This window comes from Kogia breviceps, chromosome 17, assembly GCF_026419965.1.
Source record: "Kogia breviceps isolate mKogBre1 chromosome 17, mKogBre1 haplotype 1, whole genome shotgun sequence".
Classification (NCBI taxonomy): domain Eukaryota; kingdom Metazoa; phylum Chordata; class Mammalia; order Artiodactyla; family Physeteridae; genus Kogia; species Kogia breviceps.
Genome location: NC_081326.1, coordinates 16,962,899 through 16,985,782, shown reverse-complemented (window position 1 = coordinate 16,985,782; position 22,884 = coordinate 16,962,899).

Sequence of the window (22,884 nt, the reverse complement as noted above, 5' to 3'; positions counted from 1 at the left end):
ACAGTAATCATGCTGTGCATTAGACCCCCAGAACTTATTCATCTTACTGGAGGTTTGCACTCCTTGACTAAGATCTCCCCATTTCCCCTACCTCCATCCCCTAGTAACAACCACCAACATTCTGCTCTCTGTTTCTATGAGTTCAGCTTTTTTATATTCCACATTTGAGTGATATCATATCATACAGTATGTGTTTTTTTTCTGTCTGACTTATTTCATTTAGCATAATGCCCTTAAGGTCTATCCCTGTTGAAGCAAATGGCAAGATTTCCTTTTTTGTTATGGGTGGAAAAGATTCCATTTTATATATATATACATCACAATTTCTTTGTCCGTTTATCTGTAGAGGGACATTTATGTTGTTTCCATGTCTTGGTGATTGTGAATAATGCTGCAATGATCCTGGGAGTGCAGATATCTCCTTGAGATCCTGACTTAATTTCCTTTGGATATATACCCAGAAGTGGAATTGTTGGATCATGTGGTAGTTCTATTTTTTTAAATAAATTTATTTATTTTTTATTTATTTATTTTTAGCTGCGCTGGGTCTTTGTTGCTGCATGCGGTCTTTCTCTAGTTGTGGTGAGCGGGGGCTACTCTTCGTTGCGGTGCGCGGGTTTCTCATTGCAGTGGCTTCTCGTTGCAGAGCACAGGCTCTAGGCGTGCGGGCTTCAGTAGTTGTGTCACACAGGCTCAGTAGTTGTGGCGCACAGGCTTAGTTGCTCCGCGGCATGTGGGATCTTCCTGGACCAGGGCTCGAACCTGTGTCCCCTGCATTGGCAGGCAGATTCTTAACCACTGTGCCACCAGGGAAGCTCCTTCTTGAGGATTTTTATATCTGTATTCATCAGTGATGTTGGCCTGTAGCTTTATATCTTGTAGTGTCCTTATCTGGCTTTAGTATCAGGGTAATGCCGGCCTCGTAAAACTGAGTTTGGGAGTATTCCCTCTTCAATTTTTGGAAGAGTTTGAGAGGATCAGCATTAATTCTTCTTTAAATATTTAGTAGAATTCACCAAAGAAACCATTTGGTCCCAGGTTTGTTTTTTGTTTTTTTTTTTTGGTTGGGAGACTTTGGTTACTGATCCAATCTCCTTACTCATTATTGATCTGCTCAGATTTTCTGTTCCTTCATGATTCAAGTCTTGGCAGGTTATATGTTTCTAGGAATTTAACCATTTCTCCTAGTTTATTCAATTTGTTGGCATATTATTCTTAATAATACCCTCCCCATATCTTGCCCCTCCCCCTCCCTCTCTCCTTTAGTTTGTTCTCTTTATCTGTAAGTCTGCTTCTTATTTTGTTATATTCACTAGTTTATTATTTAGATTCCTCATAAGTGGTAGCATACAGTATTTGCCTTTCTCTGACTTATTTCACTAAGCATAATACCCTCCAAATCTATCCATGTTGCTGCAAATGGCAAAATTTCATTCTTTTTTTATGACTGAGTAGCATTCCATTGTGTGTGTGTGTGTGTGTGTGTGTATCACATCTTCTTTATTCATCCATCTGTATATGGACACTTAGGTTGCTTCCATATCTTGGCTGTTGTAAATAATGCTGCTGTGAACGTTGGGGTGCATGTATCTTTTCTAATTTGAGATATTCCATTCCAGGGGTGGAATTTCTGGGTCATATGGTAGTTCTATTTTCAGCTTTCTGAGGAAGCTCCATACCGTTTTCCACAGTAGCTGCCCCAATTGACATTTCCACCACCAGTGTACATGGACTCCCTTCTGTCTACATCCTAAGGAGTTTTAATTATTGTAAGAACTGTCTAGATTTGCAGCTGAAGGGGCTTGAACTTTAGAGAATTCTGGAGATGGTTAGAACACAGAGCCCCAAAGGAATAAAATAGAAGCAACCAATGAGAATATTGCTCATTATATATCATTAAATGAAAGCAAGAGTAAACCTAATGTACAGCATAGTGACTATAGTTAAAAATAATGTATTATATACTTGAAATTGCTAAGTGTAAATCTCAAGTGTCACACACACACACACACATACAAATGGTAACTATGGGAGGTTATAGATATGTTAATTGGTTTGGGTGTGGTAATCATTTCACAGTGTATACATACCAGTGTATCAGAACATCACATTGTACACCTTAAATATATAACATTTTATTTGTCATAAATAAATAAATGCAAGAATGGTTGAACAGGAGGCTGAGTGTGGTCAGCTCGATAAAATTACATGACTTGCCATGTTTTCAGACAAGAAACACTATTTAGACCCAGGACCCATGGACTGTAAGGCTGGTTCCAGCCCCCAGAGGAAGAAACCTGCAGCACCATGTCAACTAGCTACTATTAACGATGCCCCCCGTTCTTCCCCAAAGGTACCTACAGTGAGTTAGTCAGGTGATTATACAGTGAGGAAAAGAGGATACCCAGACATTTCTTGGACTGTTGAACAGGAGAAGCCTGAAATGTCATCATGGCTCCCCTATCAGAGAGGTCACACATGGCGGTCAGGAAATAAATAGGGTCCTTGGCAACTTCTAGTTTACAGTGGGTCCACTGGGTCTGTGACCCTGCTCTGTGGTTACTCCCCCATACCTGGATGTATACCTGGGAGACGTGGATGGATCTAGAGACTGTCATACAGAGTGGAGTAAGTCAGAAAAAGGAAAACAAATATCATCTATTAACGCATATGTGTGGAACCTAGAAAAACGGTACAGATGAACTGGTTTGCAGGGCAGAAATTGAGACACAGATGTAGAGAACAAATGTGTGGATACCAAGGGGGGAAAGTGGTGGGGGGTGGGGGGGGTGGGGGGATGAATTGGGAGATTGAGACTGACATGTATACACTGATGTGTATAAAATGGTTGACTAATAAGAACTTGCTGTATAAAACAATAAATAAAATTAAATTTAAAAATTCAAAGAAAAAATGGAACATGGACTTCTTTCCATGTGATACACACACATACATCTCATGGTAACCAGCTACATTCCATTCAATAGTTTGGATGTATTTTAATTTTTAATTATCTCCCATTGATGTCCACTTAGTTTGCCTGCTGGTTTTGTTTTGTTTTTTCATTGTGAAATAATTGCAGCCCTTTCTGTAAATGATTGGTGTTTGTGCTATGCTCTAATGTAGGACTATCAGACAATCTTATCTCTCTGGTATGATTGCTATTTTGAAATTTCTGTTCCTGTAGCCTCTTGCCTCTTAAAGTGTTTTAAGATTTAATATACAATTTTAAGAATCTGGTTGCACACAGTTTGTAGAACTGTGTTTCTCAGAATTTGTCCATTGCCCTGTGTCTCTGTGTATATATTTGTTAATGGTCTATGAAGAAACGAGTACAGAAATTGAGAATACATATTTAAAAACTTTAATAGCTATTTGATGGAGTAATGTTTTATATATATATATCTATCTGTTTATCTAATAATGAGAATTTGGCTTTGTAGTTCATATGTGTTTGTTTCTTAATTTCATTTTTCTAGTAATTTTTATTGAATTTTACACAAGCAATTAGTTTGAGTCGCACTATTCAAGAGTGCTTGGTAAGTACTTTATTTGTGATTGCTTTATTCTGTCTTCATTTGGGAAGTAAAGATATTTTAACAACTTAATGGCTCCCTTTTAAGTTTCCCCTTGATTTTAGATTTTCATTGACTTCGAGTTAACTAATGTCACCTCTATTTCTTTCTTTCTTTTTTAAAAAATAAGTTTATTTATTTATTTATTTTTTGCTGTGTTGGGTCTTCGCTGCTGGGCACGGGCTTTCTCTAGTTGTGGCGAGCAGGGGCTACTCTTTGTTGCAGTGCGCTGGCTTCTCATTGCAGTGGCTTCTCTAGTTGTGGAGCACGGGCTCTAGGCATGTGGGCTTCAGTAGTTGTGGCGTGTGGGCTCAGTAGTTGTGGTTCACGGGCTTAGTTGCTCTGCGGCATGTGGGATCTTCCTGGACCAGGGCTCGAAACCATGTCCCCTGCCTTGGCAGATGGATTCTCAACCACTGTGCCACCAGGGAAGCCCATCCATATGAATTTTAATATCAGTTTGTTAATTCCTGCAAAGAAGCCAGCTTGGATTTTGATAGGGGTTATATTGAATCTATAGATTAATTTGGGCAGTATTGCCATTTTAACAATATTAAGTATTCCAAATCTGTACATGGGATATATGTCTTTACTTCCTTTATCAAATTTATATCTAAATATTTTGTTCTTTTTGATGCTGCTTCATATGAAATTGTTCTCTTACTTTCAATTTCAGATTGCTTATTGGTGGTATATACAAATACAGTTGGTTTTTTTGTATTGATCTTGTATCCTGCAATCTTCCTGAACTTGTTTATTAGCGTAAATAGTTTGTGTATTCCATACATTTTTTCATAATATGTTTATACCTTATTATTTTATTTATCCATTTTAGATATTATCCTAGTATGGTGTGTAAGGATTTAAATAGCTTAGCTACTTCCCTACCTCACTGCTTACCTTCCTTTATTCTCATCATTGCTTATATGATAACTTTGTATTATTCCCTGATGAGCCAAGTGGTATGTTTTGATTTTTTTCCCTGTCTTATAAGCATTTTCTGACATTAATAATTGCCTCTTTAACCCTTTTACTTTTTATATTCCTAGTGCCTTGGGAAAAATTCCTGACATATGCTAGAAGGTAATAAATATTTGTTAAATGAATGAATGTAATTGCTTAATTTTATGGGTACCTGTCACAAAGTCTTCCCACATTCTTTTTTTCTTTTAATTAATTAATTAATTTATTTGGCTGTGTTGGGTCTTCACTGCTATGTTCAGGCTTTCTCTAGTGGTGGTGAGCAGGGGCTACTCTTTGTTGCAATGTGTGGGCTTCTCATTGCGGTGGCTTCTCTTGTTGTGGAGCACGGGCTCTAGGCACGCAGGCTTCAGTAGTTGTGGCACGTGGGTTCAGTAGTTGTGGCTCATGGGTTCTAGAGCGCGGGCTCAGTAGTTGTGGCACACAGGCTTAGTTGCTCTGCAGCATGTGAGATTTTCCCAGACTAGGGCTTGAACCCGTGTCCCCTGCATTGGCACCAGATTGTTAACCACTGTGCCCCCAGGGAAGTCCCCACATTCCTAAAATAGTTTTCCACTTGGTCAAAAGTATCAGATAACATATCAGTCAGAACATAGGTCAGCTGTGGTAACGAATTACCCCCAAGTTCCAGCAACTAACAAGAGCAAAGTTTTTTGTTTGGTTTTTCTCATGATATAAGTCTGTCAGAGTTCGGCTGCATGCTTTCTCTACTCTGGGCCTGAGTGAAGAGCAGCCTCTTTTTGGAATGCAGCTGGTCGTTGGCAGACAGGAAAGGGCCTGTGGCAGACCACACACTGTCTCTTAAAGCTTCTACTCAGAAGCAACTCATCACACTTTACTGACCATGTATTGGGCCAATTAGGTCCTTTGGCGAAGCTTGACATCCACGGGGCAGGGATCTGTAGTCTCAGGAAGGGACACTGAAAGGAGAGGCGTCATGGGAAAAATCAAAATATTTGGCAGAAGGGGAACAGTCTTCCACAGGTAATTTATCAGATCTGTTTTCTCTAGGAGTCATGCCACCTAAGCCCTGCGTTCTCCTGTTTTGCTCTGGATTGTTTGCCCCTGTGGGGCCTGCCCCACAGCTGTCATGCAGGGACTTCCCTTTACCAACACTCTTGGGAAATCCCTTTGCGTGTCACATATACTGAATTCCTGTTTACTGGATCTGGTTTCTTTCCCCTTCTTTGTTTACTTTCTCATTTGCTTTCACTCTCCCAGTAGAAAGAGAAAGCAGGCACAGGAGGTAAATTTTGAGACCCTTCAGGTTTAAAAATGTCTTTACCATTTTACATGATTAACAGTTTCACTGAGTATAGAATTCTAAGTTGGAGATCATTTTTCCTCAGAATTTGTTGTAGGTATTTCATCACTAACTTATAGATTTCTTTTTTTTCTTTTCTTTTTTTTGAGAAGCCAATGCTGTTTTTTCTAATTCTTTTGTATGTGATATGTTTCCTCTCTGGAAACAAAAGTTCTGGAAGATTATGGATTTTTTTTTTTTAAATCACTGAAGTACTAATTTTCATGATGACATGTCTTTGAATGGGTTTCTTTTTCAGTCATGTGTGGGGTGCTTGATGGCCTCTTTTGATCTAGAAATTCCTATCCTTCAGCTTGGGGAAATTTTCTTTTACTGTCTTTGGTAATTTCCACCCCCCTCATCTTCTGTTTTTGGATCTCTCAGTAGTGGGATGCTTCATCTCCTTAACTGATTCTCTAAAATTCTTTTCTTTTCTTCTTTCAAAACTATTGTTCAGGGAATTCCCTGGTGGTCCAGTGGTTAGGACTCCGCACTTCCACTGCTGAGGGCCTGGGAACCCTGGTTGGGGAACTAAGATCCCACAAGCTTTGTGTGGTGCGGCCAAAAACAAAAACAAAATTATTGTTCACCTCTTTGCTTATTTGTTTTGGTTCTTTTTTAAAATTTTCTTTTTTTTGAAGTAGCCGTGTTGGGCATTTGTTGCTGCATGCGCGGTTTCTCTAGTTGCAGCGAGCAGGGGCCTCTCTTGCTGTTGCTTGTGGGCTCCAGACGTGCGGGCTTCAGTAGTTGTGGCATGTGGGCTCAGTAGTTGTGGCTCGCAGGCTGTAGAGTTCAGGCTCAGTAGTTGTGGCTCACGGGCCCAGTCGCTCTGTGGCATGTGGGATCTTCCCGGACCAGGGCTCGAACCCGTGTTGCCTGCACTGGCAGGCAGATCAGGGAAGTCCCTGCTTATCTGTTTTTCATCTGATTCTTTTACTTTAATGTTTACTTCAGTTATTCTAAATTTCTGAGAACATGTTTTTCAGATTATAATTTTTTAAAATCATCCAGTTCTTTTTATTTTTTTAAGCATTTATTTGTATTATTACATTATCATGAATAACAAGCTCTCTGTTAAATTCCAAACTTTCATTTTATTTTATTTACTTATTTCTTTGTGGCCCTACCACGCAGCACGTGGGATCTAGTTCCTCGACCAGGGATTGAACCTGCAACCCCCCACACTGGAAGCATGGAGTCCTAACCACCGGACTGCCAGCGAAGTCCCGATCCAGTTCTTTTTTTTTCTTTTTTATGAATTTTGTTTTATTTATTTTTTTATACAGCAGGTTCTTATTAGTTATCTATTTTAAACATGTTAGTGTATATATGTCAATCCCAACCCTATCCAGTTCTTTTTAAAGGATACAATATTGCCTCTAAACTCTGATTAATGATATATTTTTTAAAAAACAAACTTCTGTTCCTTGCATTGTCTCTCTTTCCTCTTCGTCCTTTTTTTTTTTTTCTCCTTTTCCTTTTCGGTCATTGTCTTTCATGTTAGATACTTTCTTCCTGTGTGTGGGAGGCACAAAAAGCTGCCTAGGTCCCTGTGCTGGGCAAGGCTTATTAACATGTAGGATTTACTGCACCGTGAGGAGGCAGTAAACCCGGTGGTTGTTGCTGTTGTTTGTTGCTGGGTAACTCCAGCAGTATCTATAAATTGTTTCTCTGCAGCCAACCAGATTCTTCAGGGAACTCTCTAGTCTCTTGCCTGGGTGTTAGCTTGCCTGCCACACTATGGCAGCTGGGGCTGGGGAGGCTGTTAATTAGGATAGACCTGCTATCAGCTGAAGCGATCCAAAGTGCAGGGGCTTGAAGAACAAAGTTGTGTTTTGCATAACTGTCAAGGTTGAGTAAATGGAGTCTCTGTCCCACCTGGTCATTCAGGGATCCAGTCTCCTTCTACTTAGGTACATCCCTAGGGCAACAGTTCTCAAAGAATGGTCTCTGGACCAACAACATCACCTAGAATATTGTTAGAAATGCAGATTTTCAGGTCTACCTTAGACTTACCATATCAGAACCTTCGCGAGTGGGGCTTAGTGTTTTCGTAAAACCTCAGGTGATTTTGATCCACGGCAAGGTTTAAGAACCACTGCCCCAAGGCGTTGTCCTTCTCTATGTAATTGAAACAGGATCTCAGACTAACCCTTGTCCCAGCCTGAGGAAAGGGGAAAAGCCAGGAGCAGCTGGGGTACAGGAAAGTGTCTGTTGACATTCCTCTGGTGAGAGCTTGGTCATCTGATCACTCTTAGCTACAGTGGCACTAGGAATGTGCTTCCTATCTGCCATATCCCACTTGACCGGCTACAACTCAGTTGTCATGGAAGAAGAGAGAATGAATTTTGGTGGTCACGCAGCGCAGCCGTCGCCAAGAAAGGGGGAGGGGTTTTGTACGGGTGTCAGGCCCAGTTCACTTTCACCAAAGCCCTTGTTGTCAGACTTCTACCTTTGCCTGCCCTGGGCCTGGTGTCCCCTGGGTCAGCTTCCCCAGAGAATAAGCCTCCCGTCTCCTTGGGGGACTAAACAAAGGAGAGTTGCTTAGCTGTTTGCTGCAGAGGTAGAAACGAACGTAATGGCTCCTTATACAGAGTTTTCAATCAGTTCTTAGGCTGCGCATTATCCCCTCTAAGCACTATCTGGTGCCTCAGTTTCTGGGCTGTTCTGGATTCTTCTTGGTAAATCCGTTCATTTTTCACCAGGCACTTAGGTTCTGCTTTCTTGGCTCATTACGTTAGCCATCACTTCTTCATCCACTGTACATATTCTCAACCTTCTTCACTATTTTTTGTTCACTAGTATTTCTTTTATTTTTCTTCCTGAGCCTATAACTTTCGAATTCTTTGACTTTGTTATAATAGGATGTTATAAATGGATGTGTTCAATCTGCCATTTTTAACCAGAAGTATCAACTTGAACAAATGGTATCCATGTCCCTTTCATTAAGAGGGAGGTTTCTTCTGGAAGTATGGAAAGAGAGTGTTGCCTGCCATTCCAATAAACAAGGAATATTGCCCTCCATCAAGCCATTAGCCACTGCAGCCACCAACACCTCCCCCCCACCCCCAACAGTGTGCCCTTAGGGGACTTCAGGACAGAGAAAAACAGGAAGCATTCTGTGCTCTGAATACTGGCCCTAGGTAGTTCAGATACATATCTAAGGAATAATTCCATTGAGACCAGACTCTTGTATCTCCCCATACATAGAAAAGCACTAAAATCATTAACTTGAGATGTATGTTTTTGTGATTAGCAGTAATCTTCTGATGTTTGACTACATGGGTTTTGTTTTGTTTTTTGTTTTCTCAGCAAAAACTCAAATATATCCTGGCTCCTCCCTTATCTCCTTAGAGCAATTCCTCAGAGCTACTGAGAGGCTGTCTCCCAGGCTATAGTCCTCAGTAAGGTCCCCAAATAAAACTTAACTTGCAACTTTTAGGTTATGCATTTTTTACCATTGGACTTAACCACTGTACCTCTGGAGAATTCCCAAGTTGTGCATTTTTTTTCAGTCGACAGTAGAGGGTAGAACTCTCTGAGAAAAGAGAAAGGAGGGACTTTCCTGGTGGTCCAGCAGTTAAGACTCCACACTTCCACCGCAGGGGGCACAGGTTTGATCCCTGGTCGGGGAACTAAGATCCCACATACCATGGTGTGGCCAAAGAATTTTTTAAAAAGTAAAACAAAAAAGAGAGAGAGAGAGAGAAAGGAAAACTTTCAGAGTACATAGAGAGGGCTAAATGGCACGAAATACAATTAATTGCATCATTTTAAGTTTAAACTAGCAAAATTCATTGAAATATGACTTTGGAAAAGACTGAATACTGAACTAACACTACCTTCTATTTTAAGTAAGGGCTGGCAAACTTTTTGTATAAGGAGCCGGATAGTAAATATTTTCAATTTGGCTGGGGCGGGGGGTGGGGGGGGGAGAGGGTCCTACAAACTCTATTGCAACTACTTAACCCTGTAGAGGCATGAAAGCAGCCGTAGAGGACTTCCCTGGTGGCGGAGTGGTTAAGAATCCGCCTGCCAATGCAGGGGACACGGGTTTGAGCCCTGGTGCGGGAAGATCTCACATGCTGCGGAGCAACTAAGCCCGTGTGCCATGACTACTGAGCCTGCACTCTAGAGCCCATGAGCCACAACTACTGAGCCCGTGTGCCACAACTACTGAAGCCCATGCGCCTAGAGCCCGTGCTCCACAACGAGAGAAGCCACTGCAGTGAGAAGCCCGTGCACCGCAATGAAGAGTAGCCCCTGCTCGCCACAACTAGAGAAAGAAGGCCTGCATGCAGCAACGAAGACCCAACGCAGCCCAAAATAAATAAATAAATAAATAAATATATATTTTTTAAAAAGGCAACCACAGACAATATGTAAATGAAAGTGTGTGACTGTATTTTAGAGAAACTTTATATACAAAAACAGGCGGCAGGCCATTTTTGACCCAAAGGCTGTAGTGTGCTAACCCTGCTTTAAAGCATTAAACATAATTTTTAGACATTGGGCCATCAGTAGTCCTTTCAAGGTGACGTTTTAGATCTTAGAATTAAGAAAATGGAGTACTAGAGACTGGAGAGAAAGACCTGCAAAAATAGGGTCAGTTATACCACACACACACACACACACACAAAAATAGGGTCAGTTGGTGGAAGGTATGTCATTATACCTTTGGCCAAAGCCATAGAAAGTACAACACAGTGAACCCTCATGTAAACTACGGACTCTGAGGGATAATGCTGTGTCAGTGCAGCTCCATCAGCCGTCACAAATGTAAACAGGGTTTTGGTTCAGGTGGGGGGTGTGGACAATGGCGAGGCTGTGCGCGTGGGGGGCAGGGGTATATGGGAAACCTGTGTACCTTCTTAGCTTTGCTGTGAATCTAAAACTGCTCTAAAAAATAAAGTCTATTTTTAAAAATGATCCATTGATGATTAAAGATGGGGTGGCAGCAATTAGCAATGTAATGGCCTTTCTTTTTTTGAGATTTTTTTTTTAAACATCTTTATTGGAGTATAATTGCTTTACAGTGGTGTGTTAGTTTCTACTTGATAACAAAGTGAATCAGTTATACATATGTCCCCATATCTCTTCCCTCTTGCATCTCCCTCCCTATTCCACCCTTCTAGGTGGTCACAAAGCACCGTGCTGATCTCCCTGTGGCTGCTTCCCACTAGCCTTTCTTATTTTACCTGTAGTCTTCCGGTTCCTAGCTGGGAACTGGAGCCTTTAGCTCCATCTACAGGCAGAGTCCCTCTGTGTGAATTTCAGCCGTGCCTAAATGTTTCCCCAAATATGCTCCGTGGATGAGCTCCCCGCCAAAAAGGTCATAGAGTCAAATAAGTTTGGGAAACAGAGCATAACCGACCCCTTCTTGGAGACTTCATCTATATTGGCAGAAGAAAGCCTCAGAGAAAGTCTGCACTAAAGAAGGAAGCTTCTTTAACTTTGTTGAACTCACAGCTTCTTAGACATTTAATCAAAGAATCCGTTCCTCACATAACATCCATTAATGTCTGTTGAAATGATCCCATGGAATTATAGTACATGCTTTCTGGATCAGTCCTATTTATGGTCTGGAATTTGGTCAAAAGATTCCATCCATACTTGTTATTGTTAATCCTGTTTTCGACTGGTTCTGGCTTTGTATTCTGAATTTAGGGGATCCAAGGATAATTCTGACAGTATCCATTGAGCCTGCTGCCAAAAGAAGTGCTGGAAAAACTGACCTGATAGGATCCAGTGATGAGTGTTTTAATTCCTTTTGTTCTATAAGGGGGAGACAGACACTTACTCGCTGGATAAAAGTGGAAAAATGGCACTAACTTGGAAGTCGGATTTGGAGGGGTTAGATCATTTCTGACTTAAGGGTGTTAAGTAAGAAACCAGCTGGCTTCGGGCAAGTGACTGAGCCCGCAGCCTGGAGACAGAGTGGTTACGTCTCAGGCCGCCCATTCACAAAGCCCTAGCTGAGGGCTCAGGAGGTGTGGAGATCCGTGTCTGTCTCTCTGCTCACTCTTCTTGGCACAAAGGTGATGCCTCCTTAGTAACATTTGTGCTTATGGAACTGTGTCCACCGAGAGGGGTACATTTAAAACATTCTCATAAAGGAACTTGTAACATAATAAGAAATATATATTTGGTCTTGGCCCCGAGTTTCTGACACAGAGCTCCTAAAATCCTTGTAATTTCCTGAATGATAGGGGCACAGGAGCATCTTTTTTTTTTTTTTTTTTTTTCTCGGTAGGCGGGCCTCTCACTGTCGTGGCGTCTCGCGTTGCAGAGCGCAGGCTCCGGACGCGCAGGCGCAGTGGCCATGATTCACGGGCCCAGCCGCTCCACGGCACGTGGGATCTTCCCGGACCGGGACACGAACCCGCGTCCCCTGCATCGGCAGGCGGACTCTCAACCACTGCGCCACCAGGGAAGCCCCAGGAGCATCTTTTATTATAGTATTTAGTCTTTCCTGACACAAGAGCTTCTAAGCTCCTTGGAATCTCCTGAGTGAAGTGTGTGTCTTGTTTTGGGGTTTTTTTTGTCTGTTAATGAGGTGACTAGTAGCTGGGGCCCCTAGGTAACTGCAGGAGGTAGGTCGGTCACCAGAAAAACCAAGTCTTGGCTAAAGGTTTAGAACTTTCAGCCTCATACTCCCACCTCCATGTTGGGGAGGGTACAGCCAAGAAGCTACTGCAAGCGTGACAAAATCTCATTTTGTAGATCGGTATGTGCAGCTTCTTGAAGAACCTTCACTAGAATGGACTGTGAGAGTAACGTAGGGGGCGTGTCTTTGTTCCTACTGCCTGGTTTCTTGCAAAAACTCCTCTATATCCTGGCTCTTCCCTCACCTCTTCAGGGCCGTCCCTCAGAGTGATCTGAGAGGCTGTCTTCCAGGCTTAAGTCCTCAGCAAGTCCATCGAATAAAACGTAATTCTCAACTTTGAGGGTGTGCATTTTTTAAATCAACAGAACAATGATGGATAACTATACTTGATCTAGACACAAAGCAGGTTGTTTTTGAGGGAACAGCTAGCCTTGTGAACTGGATAACAGCCACTACAATATCTGTTGACCCTGAGAAGGGAGACGGCCTGACTCCCTCTGAAAACACCAGTGGAACACTCCAGATGAAGCAGCTGATATGCTTCGTCTGCAAACCACGTGGGACTGGCTTCATTATAGTATACTCACCTGCTGACTATGCCCATCAGCCGAGTCCTGGTGAATGTTGTGGTTAAGGGGGCCCCTTTTGCCTTGGCACCTCATGTAACCTTAGTGTTGCATAATCGAGCAACAGTCTGGAATTTGCTACCTTAGCTTCTCCTCTCCGGTGTGACAGACGCCTATAAAAACATTAGGTTAATTAACAAGAGAATGGGGAGAGGCAGAGAGAAGAGTCAAGGGACTGGTTTTAGGAAGATGAAAACTTTAAAATTGTTATAAATAGATAAGGTGAATACAGGAAATATTGATGGGGTGAAACAAAGAGACAAAAGAAAAAGAAGGGTCTTGGAACTCATCCCAGCAGGGTGGAAAGATTTAGATGGTTATTTAAAAATGGGTCGCATAAAACTGACGTTGATGGGGTTAAAACAAAGATCTTACCACTGCACCGTCAAAGGCTGGGCAGGCCAATGGGACTCCCAAACAAGTCAGCTTTATTTACCCCAGTTTGGAGACATTTTCAAAACTGGAAAGCAAAGTTTACACAGAGAAACCGGACCTGCAGCCACTTGGGGCAATAGTCAGATTAGTTAAGATAAAGATTGACAAAAGGGTCAAGGTCCCTTGGTTCAACTCCCTTTGCAGGGGACCCAAAGCCGTACACACGAGTGGTAAAATATGGTCAGAGGATGCAGAAGAGAAGTTTCTAAGTCCTTGATATGGGAGCCCCATGCACCGAACCCCAACCATGTGGGTGAAACCCTGCCGCTTGAGCCGCTTAGATGGAGAGAATGAAGACATGTGATTGCTGTTATTTTGGCTGTGTTGGGTCTTGGTTGCTGCGCGCGGGCTTTCTCTAGTTGTGGTGAGCGGGGGCTACTCACTGTTGTGCTGAGCAGACTCTCTCATTGCGGTGCTTTCTCTTGTTGCAGAGCACAGGCTCTAGGCACGTGGGCTTCAGTAGTTGTGGCACACGAGCTCAGTAGTTGTGGCTCACGGGCTCTAGAGTGCGGGCTGAGCAGTTGTGGCCCACGGGCTTAGTTGCTCCGCGGCATGTGGGATCTTCCCGGACCAGGGCTCGAACCCATGTCCCTTGCATCGGCAGGCGGATTCTTAACCACTGCGTCACCAGCAAAGTCCCTGTTTTTGTTTTTTAATATTTCTTTATTTATGTGACTGTGCCGGGTCTTACTTGTGGCATGTGGGATCTTTTTTTTTTTTTTTTTTTTTTTCAATTGTGGCAAGCAGGATCTTTTAGTTGCGGCATGAGGGATCTATTTCCCTGACCAGGGCTCGAACCTGGGCCCCTTGTGTCGGGAGCAGCAGCGTGGAGTGTTCACTACTGGACCACCAGGGAAGTCCCTGATGATTGGAATGTTTAAGTGGGTTTATGTCAAGAAGTTGTGTCTCCTTTACCTTCCACAGCGTTTAGTCTAGTGGTGGTCCTACCAGCGAGACTCTTGGAAGGTCAAGGGCACACTCCTCAGGGCAATTGCAGGCAAATTAGGGAGCTAGGAGCATAGGGTCCTAAAAAGTTGGAATGGCTCTGAGGAGAGGAGGAATGGAAAACGCCATTCAAACTCAGTAAAGAGTGGTGGTCAAAGTTGGGGTGGGGGGGGGGAGCAGCCAGGCTTTGAGGTCGCAGTGATTTATTATCCACGGACACCTGGGACTGCCCTAAGGGGAGACATCTGGAGGGATAAGGATGCAGGGCAGGTGCATCCCTGGGCTTTGAGGCTAGAAGGTACTGGATAGAAGTTGTGTATCAGGTCTTAAGACCCAGCAGAACCCCGTGGGGATCCTGGGCATGGAAGCCTTTCTGTGTCTCCCATTTCTTGTTTGTAGGGAATAGGCTTTAGCCTCCGTGACCTTCCCTGAGTTCTAAAGATTCAAACAGTTGCTAAACACGGAAGGGAGGAGATGTGGAGGCAAGGGAGGAACACTCAAAAGAAACAATAGTGCAGCCTTGGGGCAGAGTCCTTGTTCTGGTCCTCAAGGGATACACATGACAATATCTTTAAGCTCTTCTACATTCCTAAAACCCCCAACAAATGGAAGATGTTAACTACTTGATGAAGCATGCTTCATTCCAGAGAAGATCACAGTTTGATAACTTGAGAACCACAGAAACTCATCAGGAGACCCCCTGAGGCCAGATTAAAGGGGTGCAGGCCCTGCACACACCCTGATCCTTATCAGCAACCCCACCTTTGAACCATTGCTATAAACCTCCTCAGCATATCCCCCTGGGTTGGAACACACAATTTTTGAGGGCACGAGCCCACTATGCCCCCTTTTTCCTGGCAAAGCAATCAAGCTATTCTTTTCTACTTCCCCCAAAACCCTGGCTCTGAGATTCGATTTGGCACTGGTGCACAGAGGCCAAGTTTTCAGCATCAGAGGGAACCATACTGGAACTTGGGCTGATGAGGCAGACAAATCCTCTGGCCCTACGCAGCAGCAGGGGTACAGAGTGGCACCAGACAATCTTAACACCCCAACAGATGTCACTGTCACTGGCAGGTGGAGGGGAGGAAATAAATCTTTTCCCTCTCCCCTTCTAAGTTCTCAACTGGGACCCCTCTAATAAAAGACAGATTAACAAGAGAAAAGCAAATTTATTTGATGCAAATTTTATGTGACACAGAAGTCTTCATAAGGACATGAGGACCCAAAGAAACAATTAAACTTGTGTGCTTTTTTTTTTTTTTTTTTGCGGTACGTGGGCCTCTCACTGTCGTGGCCTCTCCCGTTGCAGAGCACAGGCACCGGACACGCAGGCTCAGCGGCCATGGCTCACGGGCCCAGCCGCTCCGGGAATGTGGGATCTTCCCGGACCGGGGCACGAACCCGTGTCCCCTGCATCGGCAGGCGGACTCTCAACCACTGCGCCACCAGGGAAGCCCAAACTTGTGTGCTTTTAAGCTAGGTTTGATGAAGAGTGGAAAGTCGGGGAAAGATGTGATGGGGCAGAGGTTATGAGGTCAGTGGAATAAACTGGCTGAAACTTAGCAAGGCGTGTTCACGAGGATTCCTCTCTGTGTCCTTTTCATCTTTGTGAGATAAGGATTCTCCTTTCCTCTGGGTATAGAGGGAGGACACATCTCACATATGACCTGTTTCAGGGGAAGGTCAGAAAGTCTTGTACATGCTGTTTCTCAAGTTCCTTCAGCTTAAAATATTCCACATGCCAAGCTTCCATATTTTGGGGTAGCCCCGGCCGCAGACGTGTACATTGAATTAATAAACGAACAAATGGCTTGCGTGTGCAAGATGCAAGGAGAGGAAGGAACAGCCTGGGCCCTGGGTGATGTGCACTCCTGACCTTGCCAGTCGGCCTGACCTTGTCTGGCTGCCTTCTGCCTGGTCCCTCCCTGGCAGCATGGCACACTGCCAACTGCACAGAAACACAGCACGACTAAATGTACAATCGCACGTTACTGCTTGGGCCTCTCCTCCAGCGTCCAACCTACCCCTTCGTCTCTTCTGCTGCTGCAGCCGTTGACTGCCTGACTTGCTCGAAGCCTTCCCCCTTGACCTGGGGAGGAGAGTGGACTAGAAAAGTGTATGAAGCCCTCTGGAACCTGGTTTCTGTAACCTCCATCATTCAGGTGTGCAGCTGTCTTCAGTAGTTGAGGGAGGCATTTGATGAGTGAAGAAGCTGCCTTGATTCACGCAGACCCAGGTGCCCATGGAAGGAAATTTTCAGGGTCACCTTTATTTTAACGCAAGAGCAATAGAGTGAAAAGACAAGGTAACGTATTTCAGTGAATGTGCGGAGTTTTAAATGTGACCCTGAAGTTCTTTGACTTGCCTGCCATGGAGGGTCGGAGTCAGGTCTTGCCCCTTGAATCTGGGCCCTGTGACTGTTTGACCAACAGAATGTGGCAGAATTTGCAGCACATCTGGGCCTGCTTCTGGACCCAGGCCTTAATAGTGTCCTTGACTTCCTGTTGTTTGGAACCCAGCCACCATGCTTTGAGGAAGCCAAGCAGCGCCACAGGCCACAGGTAGGTGTTCTGGCTGACAGCCCCAGACGAGGTCCCAGTAGGTGGCCAGCACAACCACAGGTGTGAGTGAGTGCGTCCTTACGTGATTCGGGCTCCCAGCCTGTGAGCTGCCCTAGCTGATACTGCAGGGAGCAAGGACAAGTCATCGAGCCTTGCCCAAACTGCCTGAACTAAATAAACCACTGTTTTTTTTTTTTTTTTTTTTTTTTTTTGTGGTACGCGGGCCTCTCACTGTTGTGGCCTCTCCCGTTGCGGAGCACAGGCTCCGGACGCGCAGGCCTAGCGGCCATGGCTCACGGGCTTAGTTGCTCCGCGGCATGTGGGATCTTCCCGGACCAGGGCACGAACCCGTGTCCCCTGCATCGGCAGGCGGATTCTCAACCACTGCGCCACCAGGGAAGCCCACCACTGTTGTTTTAAACCACTAATTTGGGGGATGGTTTATTGATTGATTGATTCACTTATTTACACGCTGCACAGCTTGTGGGGTTCTTAGTTCCCCCGACCAGGGATTGAACCCAGGACAGGGCAGTGAAAGCGTCAAGTCCGAACCACTAGACTGCCAGGGAATTCTGTGGGGATGGTTTATTATAACTACAATATACTACTAATTCCTAATGTCATCAACAGTTACCAAAGAGATGAAAGAATGAGAAGGTATAAATAGCTGGAATGTTCAGCTTTTGTCTTCCTCTTTAAATGGGAAGGGAGAAGGAATAATGAAGTCTTTTGAAAAGGGGATGGGGTGACAATAAGGAAAGATGACAAGGTGATTGCTAAAGGATGTCTTTCAAAATAGACACAATTTAAAAGTGTTGGAAGAAATCACTGAACTTATTTAAGAAGCAACACCTGCCATCCCCCCACCCCCTGTGTTCAGAGATGTTACACAGTTATTCCATTGCAAGGAAATTTAAATAATTATAAACAGGGCGCAAAGAAAAGTATCAGAAATTTAGGGTAACAATGGTGGATTAAAGCCAAATTATAAATTCTCTCTCTGAAATTTCCCCCACACTATCAACCAATTTTCTGGTTCTCTGGACACCAACTTAATGAGAAAACTGTTTTTCTTTACTATTCATACCAACATTTCTAATACCAGATGTATGGGTTTCTCTGGGTCTGGTATTGTCACTGTAAGCATCTTTGCTGCAAACATTTTTACAGCACAACTAGTTGGCCATTAGGCAAATTTGCCATAAAACATAAAATCATGAAAAATAAAATAGGACATCAAAGAGGACATAAACATAAAACATGAGAAATGAATAACAAAATTAAAAAGACTTTATTGCAAAATACAAAATAGTTGTATTTAAGACGTGTGTAGATGCATGGCAGTACTTCACAAATAACTGATTTTATTTTGTAGGTTGTACCTAAGCACTTGTCTTCCAAGTGTTTTGTTCAGAGTATTTTATATTATTTTTTTCTTCTTGATTTGTCTCCTTATTCAGCATTGCATCTTCCTTTTTGCTAATATTTCTTCCTTCATTAAGAGAGGTATCAGTTTCCAAATACTAGGACGCATATTTGGGTTTTTTTTTAAATCACCTTTTTTTTTTGCTGTATGCGGGCCTGTCACTGTTGTGGCCTCTCGCATTGCAGAGCACAAGCTCCGGATGCGCAGGCTCAGCGGCCATGGCTCACGGACCCAGCCGCTCCACGGCACGTGGTATCTTCCCAGACTGAAGCACGAACCTGTGTCCCCTGCATTGGCAGGCAGACTCTCAACCACTGCGCCACCAGGGAAGCCCTAATGAACTTTTATTAATGCATGCCAAGATTACATTAGATTTTTTTTTTTTTTGCTTTGCAGTACGCGGGCCTCTCACTTGTGGCTTCTCCCGTAGCAGAGCACAGGCTCCGGACGCACAGGCTCAGTGGCCATGGCTCACGGGCCTAGCTGCTCCAGGACCGGGGCGCGAACTCGTGTCCTCTGCATCGGCAGGCGGACTCCCAACCACTGCGCCACCAGGGAAGCTCCTACATTAGATTTTTAAAAAAATTTTATTTATTTATTTAGGCTGCATTGGGTCTTCGTTGCTGCGCATGGGCTTCTCCTCTGTGGTGGCTCCCCTTGCTGCACAGCACGGGCTCTAGGCACACGGACTTCAGTGTTTGCAGCACGCAGGCTTAGTTGCTCTGCGGCATGTGGGATCTTCCCGGACCAGGGCTTGAACCCGTGTCCCCTGCATCGACAAGCGGTTTCTTAACAACTGCGCCACCAGGGAAGTCATAGGATGCATGTTTGTCACTGCATATTTGTGTTGTGAAAGTCTTCTACACTGTTGTGTGTTCTTGGCGTATTGTCACATGTCTGTTGACAGATGTTCCAAAGTTCTGAGAGAAATGTGGGTTCAACTCTGCACCTTTGGGGCCCTCGGCCTCGTTTTTCTCCAATGTAGTGTGTTTCAAAATAAGAAGTCAACTCTTGGGGCAAATCATTGTCACCTGTCAGCTCAGTAAAGCCATTGATAACGTCACTGACTGGACGAAATGCGAACACTTCGTCCATTTAATTTTTGTGGTAAATTCCGGCACCTGTTTCAGAGTGCAACTTTTCTCCAATATCAATGATTTTGTGGTAAATGTTTTTTGCCATACGAAATGAACGGCCAGTTATAGTTGTATTCAGGTATCTGTTAGAGAAAGCGATGATAGTTGCTTTCTCAGATTCAGTCATTGAGGATTCAGGATCTAATGTGGGACATAGATTCATTAAAATCTGCTGTAAGTCTCTTCAGCTTTCCCTGGAAGTAAAACGAACAGATGAGGGATGCTGTCATTTGTTATTAATATATGTAAGGTATGTAACTGATAGCACATATCTGGACTATATTTAAATGTTCCATCACATGCCCAATCCTTATATTTCACCAAATCACCTCGGCTGGATTCTGTGCCACGTATCAAAATTTTGCCCACATCATCTTATCCTCTATTACAAAGGAAACAATTTTCACCATTTTCAAGAAACTTATACTCATCAGGAATTGCATAACCATTTCTTTTTTGGGGGATAGGAGGAGTTGATTCCTCTTTTGCCTCCAACTTCTAATACTGCAATGATAAATTTGGTAAAGATGGCATTAGAGAACCAGCTGTTGTATCTAAATTAGTTAAAAAATCAATAATTAATTGATTATTCAAAATATTTATTGAGCAATTATGTTTGATAAGACTTAAAAGAACCTCTGTATACTTTATTAAATAAAATTTTGTTTCCTTACTCTTAATGATTATATTTGCAATGTAATTTTATTTCTGCTGCTTTTCAGTACAGTGTTTAGGGAGCTGATACTCTAGTAACTATTTTGACCTCATTATTATGAAAAAAAATTGAGTCCCAAGCAACTAATTTATTAATGAGCAGGCAGATACACTGGAAATTTCCAGAATGGTATTCTAATATAGGTAAAGGGCTGGGAAGTGTTTTTTATCACACATTTGTCTATTCATTCATTTCTCTGTAAGTTTCAAGAGGACAAGGACTTTGCCGATTATTTTCATTGCTATATATCCCTGGGCTGTGACTAGTACTTGGTATATAGTGGGTACTCAGTAAATGTTTGTCAAATTCACTAATCCATTCATTCAGCCAGCATTTGTTGATCACCACAGGCACTGTGCTAGATGCTGGAGAGGAAAAGATGGGGGAAATCTTTGTTCTTGTCTTCAAGGAGCTGAGGTATACTGGAAGAAACAAATAATGTGTAGTGATAAAAATGTTTAGATATATATAAAAGAGAATGACATACGGTGGGTGCTGGGGGACGAGATGAATTTTACAGGAAACCAGATGTCAAGAAGGGGTTGTTATAAGAAAAGAGAGGACATAGCTGGAAGAGAAATCATGTTTTGTGGTTCTAGAATCTGTGCTATTCAAATTGCTCAAACCTGACCCTGATGAATTTGAAAGCATTATCCTTTTCTGATGGTTGAATATTTGACTTCAATGGTTCCTGGTAAAGACACATGGATAGATCTGTTGCTTTGTTTTAATCAGCTTTTAATAGGACCACACCTCTTTAAATAATCCATTTTTCTCAACTCCTACACAAACATTTCATTTTAAAGTTAAATCCCAAGATCATAGATTGACATGTGGATTTCCATGTCACTCAGGTGATTTCATGTCCTGACGCTATCTACACACCTTGAGCAATTGAAAGCGCTGATTCAAGCTCAAAAACAATTTTCTCTCTGATAATTATGCCTTCTAAAAATTCATTCTAGGGACTTCCCTGGTGGCGCGGTGGTTAAGAATCCACCTGCCAATGCAGGGGACACAGGTTCGATCCCTGGTCCAGGAAGACCCCACATGCTGAGGAGCAACTAAGCCCGTGCGCCACAGCTACTGAGCCTGCGCTCTAGAGCCGGAGAGCCACAACTACTGAAGCCCGAGCACTCCAGGGCCCGTGTGCTGCAACTACTGAAGCCCATGCCCACGCACCGCAACGAAGAGTAGCCCCCGCTTGCCACAACTAGAGAAAAGCCCGCATGCGGCCATGAAGACCCAATGCAGCCAAAATAAATAAACAAAATTCAAAAATTAAAAAAATAAAAATTCATTCTAAGGGTTGGTGGGTGGGCCGGGACGCTGTGGCTCCAGGGCCAGGGGTGCCCAGGCAGGTCAGCTGGGAAAAATAAATAAATAAATAAAAATTCATTCTTTTTGGGGTTTAAATGTAACATGCCCATGGTCTCCTAGTTAGCAAGTGGATAACCAGAGACTTAAAATCCGTTATAAGAAAAAGTTACAGTGGAGATAAAGTTTTCAATTAACTTTAATGACCCGAATAAGAGGGAATGACATTTCTGAACACTTCAGAGTCATTTCTAAAAGCATAAACTCATCTATTTATTCCAAAAGCATTTACTTCCACCCCTTAGCTCTTGGATGCTGGGACTACAAAAATGAATGAGATACAGAGCCTGGCCTTAAAGAATGTCCTGTTTGGCATGTGGAATCAGGCTCAAAAACACTCTAATGTACCTACTATGTCAGAAGAGAGAGAAGAAAAGCACTGACTTGCTCAGAGAAGGCAGAGAATGCTCTCAAGGAGGTGATTTCGGAATGATCTGAAGGATGACTTGCTCATTGGGTGAGAGGAGGATGGAATGCAGGGAGAGGGAGTAGCCCGGGAAAAGCACACATGTGGGCGGCTTGTCCTCTGATACCGCTGGTGTCAAGGGCATGGACTCTTTCAAAGCATTCAGCAAGTATTTGCATGCTAGGCTTGAGCTAGATGTCATTAATCAAGGACTGATGCAGATTTAGGGAAGATGCACCATGTGACGTTTGAGGGAATTGGCAGAGGTGAAAAGACGGGAAGGAGCATGGGAAAGAGTTCCAGGAGGAAAATGTAGCAGGTAGCTGATCTCTTTCCACGGGAGATTTAGCACATGCCAGGTCCTACCTACTTAAAGGGCTTTATACATGTTATCACATTGAAATACATGTTATCACATGTTATCTCCTGTTGAACAAAAGAATAAACTGACTCATTGGGTAAGTAACATGTCCATGGTCTCCTACTTCGTAAGTGGATAACCTGGCCTGGTTATCTCATTCGAACGCCCTTGCTTTTAACTACTGTGCTATACTATCTTCCCACCTGTTCAGAGGAGAAATATCGGTTTTACGTGATGACTGCAATCACAGGCCTGGTAGACATTTCTCAGGCGGAGAATCGATACTGGGAAGCAACCCTGGGAATAATAATGCAAATGGATAAATTTGTGAAAACACAGTAATAATTCTATCTCTACGCTTTATTGTCACATTATTTTTGATGCCATTTACTAAATGGAGTGTTGAATTTCACTGGGCTTAACTGGG